This window comes from Palaemon carinicauda, chromosome 13 (genome assembly GCF_036898095.1).
Source record: "Palaemon carinicauda isolate YSFRI2023 chromosome 13, ASM3689809v2, whole genome shotgun sequence".
NCBI lineage: Eukaryota > Metazoa > Arthropoda > Malacostraca > Decapoda > Palaemonidae > Palaemon > Palaemon carinicauda.
This window is the reverse complement of record NC_090737.1, coordinates 137,737,709-137,744,344: the sequence shown is the minus strand read 5'-3', so window position 1 is coordinate 137,744,344 and position 6,636 is coordinate 137,737,709. Positions and strand designations below refer to the sequence as shown.

General features: G+C 32.7%; 1 protein-coding gene across 2 annotated transcripts in view; it reads left to right on the top strand.

Moving 5' to 3' along the window:
- The first annotated feature begins 392 nt into the window (after positions 1-392).
- The window catches only part of LOC137652495 (protein toll-like), an 83,635-nt gene continuing 77,391 nt past the window's right edge, over positions 393-6,636 (top strand). For both annotated transcript variants that reach the window (XM_068385939.1, XM_068385938.1), the window contains exon 1: positions 393-699. The gene's annotated coding sequence lies outside the window, so the exon portion shown is untranslated. The remainder of the gene's footprint in view (positions 700-6,636) is intronic.

The following is a 6,636-nucleotide window of genomic DNA, read 5'->3' as shown; positions in this document are numbered from 1 at the left end:
TACGAAGCGACTTTATTAATGTGATACATGGCAACTCTGCACCGCTATACAGTGTTGTCAGAAATGGAAATTTGTCCCTAGATTTGGGAATTTTGGGCGTCTGATGGGGATTTATGTACAAATTTCAATGAAGAAACAAAGATGAGTAAACCTTTATATTGTTGCATTTAGTTTGTTTGCGCTTATATGAAGCATAATGAGTAATTTTCATATCAGTAAAGCCTCTCGATTAAGACAGAAAAGAATATATTTGTGGAAATTGGGATTTTTTATGCTGTTTTGGGGATTTTTATCACGAGTTTTGAGGATTTTTAATACTATCCCTCCTGGCAACACTGACGTATAGTGACAGCCCCACAAAACTTCAACGCAGTGACGCAGTCAGTTGCACATTGTGAAGTGTTGTCGTTAAGACGTGAATAGTTACGTCCATGGATAATCGTGTTAATTTTTATCATTTCAAGCTCTGTACGCCTTTAAAGATCAAACTAACATTAACCTTATTACTACCGCAATATATATAGTATCCAGAGTGTGTTATTAAGCTAGTGACTAACGAAAAACTAGCTCTTTACAAGCTGCTATTTACATAGTCCTGAAGTGCCACTGGTCACAATCTTCGTAGTTCTCCAACTTGTCCTTAACTTCACCAAGAGATTTTGGACATATTCGGATAATTTTACACGAGATAGGGAAGAGGTAAGATTGTAATTTGTTAATTAATATTTAATATAAAAGGACTAGACAAGGTTTCACTTTGGCCAAGGTTTACGAAAAAAAAAAAAAAAGTTCTAGGAGTCAAGGTTAGCGATTTGAGTCATGTTTCAGAGTATATTTCAGGAGTGACTCTTAAATATTAACGTGGCCTGTAACTTGTTAATGCTGGGAATTATTGCTAGATATTAAATACTGGGAATTAATGCTAGATATTAAGGTAGCCTGTAAGATATTAACGTAGCCTGTAACTTGTAAATGCTGGGAAGTATTACTAGATATTAACGTAGCCTTTAACTTGTAAATGCTGGGAATTATTGCTAGATATTAACGTAACTTGTAAATACTGGAAATTAATGCTAGATATTAGAGTAGCCTGTAACTTGTAAATGCTAGAAATTGATGCTAAATATTAACGTAACCTGTAACTTGTAAATGCTGGGAATTATTGTAGATATTAAAGTAGCCTATAACTTGTAAATACTGGGAATTAATGCTAGATATTAATGTAGCCTTTAACTTGTAAATACTAGGAATTATTGCTAGATATTTAAGTAGCCTGTAACATGTAAATGCTGAGAATTAATGCTAGATATTAACGTAGCCTTTAACATGTAAATGCTGGGAATTATTGCTAAACGTTAACGTAGCCTTTTACTTGTAAATGCTGGAATTAATGCTAGATATTAACATAGCCTTTAACTCGTAAATGCTGGGAATTATTGCTAGATATTAACATAGCCTATACCTTGTAAATGCTGGGAATTATTGCTAAACGTGAACGTAGCATGTACCTTGTAAATGCTGGGAATTATTGCTAGATATTAACGTAACCTGTAACTTGTAAATACTGGAATTATTGCTAGATATTAACGTAGCCTGTAACTTGTAAATGCTGGGAATTATTGCTAGATATTAACGTAGCCTTTAACTCGTAAATACTGGGAATTAATGCTAGATATTAATGTAGCCTTTAACTTGTAAATACTAGGAATTATTGCTAGATATTTAAGTAGCCTGTAACATGTAAATACTGGGAATTAATGCTAGATATTAACGTAGCCTTTAACATGTAAATGCTGGGAATTATTGCTAAACGTAACGTAGCCTTTTACTTGTAAATGCTGGGAATTAATGCTAGATATTAACATAGCCTTTAACTCGTAAATGCTGGGAATTATTGCTAGATATTAACATAGCCTATACCTTGTAAATGCTGGGAATTATTGCTAAACGTGAACGTAGCATGTACCTTGTAAATGCTGGGAATTATTGCTAGATATTAACGTAACCTGTAACTTGTAAATACTGGGAATTATTGCTAGATATTACGTAGCCTGTAACTTGTAAATGCTGGGAATTATTGCTAGATATTAACGTAGCCTGTAACTTGTAAATGCTAGGAATTGATGCTAAATATTAACATAGCCTATACCTTGTAAATGCTGGGAATTATTGCTAAACGTGAACGTAGCATGTAACTTGTAAATGCTGGGAATTATTGCTAGATATTAACGTAACCTGTAACTTGTAAATGCTGGGAATCGATGCTAAATATTAACGTACCCTTTAACTTGTAAATGCTGGGAATTATTGCTAGATATTAAAGTAGCCTGTACCTTGTAATGCTGGGAATTATTGCTAGATATTAACGTAACCTGTAACTTGTAAATACTGGGATTTATTGCTAAATATTAACGTAGCCTGTAACTTATGAATGCTGGAATTATTGCTAGAATATTAAAGTAGCCTGTACCTTGTAAATGCTGGGAATTATTGCTAGATATTAACGTAACCTGTAACTTGTAATGCTGGGAATTATTGCTAGATATTAACGTAACCTGTAACTTGTAAATGCTGGGAATTATTGTTAAATATTAACGTAACCTGTAACTTGTAAATGCTGGGAATTATTGCTAGATATTAAAGTAGCGGTAAATGCTGGGAATTATTGCTAGATATTAACGTAACCTGTAACGTGTAAATGCTGGGAATTATTGCTAGATATTAACGTAACCTGTACCTTATAAAATGCTGAGAATTAATGCTAAATATTAACATAGCCTTTAACTCGTAAATCCTGGAAGTAATGCTAGATGTTAACATAGCCTTTAACTTGTAAATGCTAGGAATTGATGCTAAATATTAACGTAGCCTGTAACTTGTAAATGCTGGGAATTATTGCTAGATATAAAGTAGCCTGTAACTTGTAAATGCTGGGAATTTATTGCTAGATATTAACGTAACCTGTAACTTGTAAATGCTGGGAATTATTGCTAGATATTAACGTAGCCTGTAACTTGTAAATGCTGGGAATTATTGTTAAATATTAACGTAACCTGTAACTTGTAAATGCTGGAATTATTGCTAGGATAATTAAGTAGCCTGTAACTTGTAAATGCTGGGAATTATTGCTAGATATTAACGTAACCTGTAACTTGTAAATGCTGGGAATTATTGCTAGATTTAACGTAGCCTGTAACTTGTAAATGCTGGGAATTATTGTTAAATATTAACGTAACCTGTAACTTGTAAATGCTGGGAATTATTGCTAGATATTAAAGTAGCCTGTAACTTGTAAATGCTGGGAATTATTGCTAGATATTAAAGTAGCCTGTAACTTGTAAATGCTGGGAATTATTGCTAGATATTAACGTAACCTGTAACGTGTAAATGCTGGGAATTATTGCTAGATATTAATGTAACCTGTACCTTATAAATGCTGAGAATTAATGCTAATATTAACATAGCCTTTAACTCGTAAATCCTGGGAATTAATGCTAGATGTTAACATAGCCTTTAACTTGTAAATGCTAGGAATTGATGCTAAATATTAACGTAGCCTGTAACTTGTAAATGCTGGGAATTATTGCTAGATATTAACGTAGCCTGTAACTTGTAAATGCTGGGAATTATTGTTAAATATTAACGTAACCTGTAACTTGTAAATGCTGGGAATTATTGCTAGATATTAACGTAACCTGTAACTTGTAAATGCTGGGAATTATTGCTAGATATTAAAGTAGCCTGTAACTTGTAAATGCTGGGAATTATTGTTAAATATTAACGTAACCTGTAACTTGTAAATGCTGGGGAATTATTGCTAGATATTACGTAACCTGTAACTTGTAAATGCTGGGAATTATTGCCTAGATATTAAAGTAGCCTGTAACTTGTAAATGCTGGGAATTATTGTTAAATATTAACGTAACCTGTAACTTGTAAATGCTGGGAATTATTGCAGATATTAACGTAACCTGTAACTTGTAAATGCTGGGAATTATTGCTAGATATTAAAGTAGCCTGTAACTTGTAAATGCTGGGAATTATTGCTAGATATTAACGTAACCTGTAACTTGTAAATGCTGGGAATTATTGCTAGATATTAAAGTAGCCTGTAACTTGTAAATGCTGGAATTATTGCTAGATATTAACGTAACCTGTAACTTGTAAATGCTGGGAATTATTGCTAAATATTAACGTAGCCTGTAACTTGTAAATGCTGGGAATTATTGTTTGATATTAACGTAACCAGTAACTTGTAAATGCTGGGAATTATTGCTAGATATTAAAGTAGCCTGTAACTTGTAAATGCTGGGAATTATGCTAGATATTAACGTAACCTGTAACTTGTAAATGCTGGGAATTATTGCTAAATATTTAAAGTAGCCTTTAACTCGTAAATCCTGGGAATTAATGCTAGATGTTAACATAGCCTTTAACTTGTAAATGCTGGGAATTGATGCTAAATATAACGTAACCTGTAACTTGTAAATGCTGGGAATTATTGCTAAATATTAACGTAACCTGTACTTGTAAATGCTGAGAATTATTCTAACATTAACGTAGCCTTTAACTAGTAAATGCTGGGAATTATTGAACATTAACGTTACCTGTAACTTGTAAATCCTGGGAATTTAATGCTAAATATTAACGTAGCCTTTAACTTTTAAATGCTGGGAATTATTGCTAGATATTAACGTAGCCTGTAATTTGAAAATACTGGGAATTAATGCTAGATGTTAACTTAGCCTGTACCTTGTTAATGCTGGGAATTATTGCTAAACGTTAACGTAGCCTGTAACTTGTAAATACTGGGAATTATTGCTAGATATTAACGTAGCCTGTAACTTGTAAATGCTGAGAATTAATGCTAGATATTAACGTAGCCTTTAACTTGTTAATGCTGGAATTATTGCTAGATATTAACATAGCCTGTAACTTGTAAATGCTCCGAATTATTGCTAGATATTAAAGTAGCCTTAACTTGTAAATGCTGGGATTATTGCTAGATATTAACCGTAGCCTTAACTTGTAAATTCTGGGAATTATTGCTAGATATTAAAGTAGTCAGTAAAATGAAAATGCTGGGAATTAATGCTAGATATTAAAGTAGCCTGTAACTTGTAAATGCTGGGAATTATAATATATATATAATATATATATATATATATATATATATATATATATATATATATATATATATAATATATATATATATATAAAATGAACTGAAAGATTTTGTGTATCCCCATGATCAGCAATGCTATACTAGTCAGAGCCCACCCTTAAAGGTTGGGTTGTTGTGAGCGATCAGACAAAAGTCTCCCACCATCACCAATCCGCAGCTGGCCACCGTGGTGAAATAACTATCCAAACCCATGACATGGATAAGGTTATGACCGAGCCCTTTGTCCTGCAGTGGACTAGAAAGTTATTGCTGTAGACTATATGTACACTTTTGTGTGTGTGTGTAACACCAGTACCCCTCTCCCCAAGCATGGACCAGGGAGTGGCAAGCAATGGTTGCTGATAGTTAGACTATAAGCTTGAACTCCGACCACATATTGCGATACATAATTTTTCAATAAGCTACTGCAAGTCAAAACCAATTGCCATTACTTAGGTATATACTAGTTCTGTTGTTACTATATATTGCTAGTTTTTCTGTTCAGTATTTTTACTAAGTAAAATTTTACTTTTAGATAAAATAAATATTCGAAATGTTATGTTATTTCAAATTAATTATTGTAACAATTGCTGTAATTCAAATTAATTATATACTGTAGCCATTGGTTGACCCACTTAGGCCTATGTCATTTTAACTCCATCCTAAAATTTAAATTTAACCTTTCTTAGAATATTCCATCCTTCATTACAAGAAATAGGAAATGCTCTCTCTCTCTCTCTCTCTCTCTCTCTCTCTCTCTCTCTCTCTCTCTCTCTCTCTCACCCATACCTATAAATTTAACATAAATTAAATAACAACAGTTTATAACTTCATTAAATTAATAAATTTAATCAGCCTATCATACTGGGAAGCGAGTGAATTGTAATTAGCAAGTTATAGGCCTATATCATCATGATCATCATTGTCATGAGAAAATATATTGATAATTTAGTGTTATAGATGAATTATGAAGTTTGCATTGATAATGATAGGCCTATAGAGTGTTTCAAAATTAACTGGCCAGCCTTGGTTATACAGTTTCCATATGACTGATAATAGATTGTCAGTTAATAAGTAAACAGTCTAAACTTGGGGTAAGCATATCCATAAATAATGTATTTATAGTTTATTTGCCTCTTATGTATATTCAATAACTCATGAGATATTATTAAATCAAGTTTTTACAGTTATCAAAAAGGACTAGGTCTAGGTGCGCGGAATGTCGTTAGGCTTATAACCTCACTAGGCTTAAATTCAGCACATAAGAGTAGTCCTTTTTTTTCTAGCGGTGCCCTTGGGCTATGTTCGTCCTTAGAAGGATATGCTGGAGGGAGGTCATCTGAAATGAGTTAGTTGTGGCTTGGGGCATAGAGCGATGTTTTAAAAATTTCCAGTGTAACTAGACTCATTATTATTATATTATTATTATCACTACTAGTAGTAGTAGTAATTGTTGTTGTTGTTATTACAAG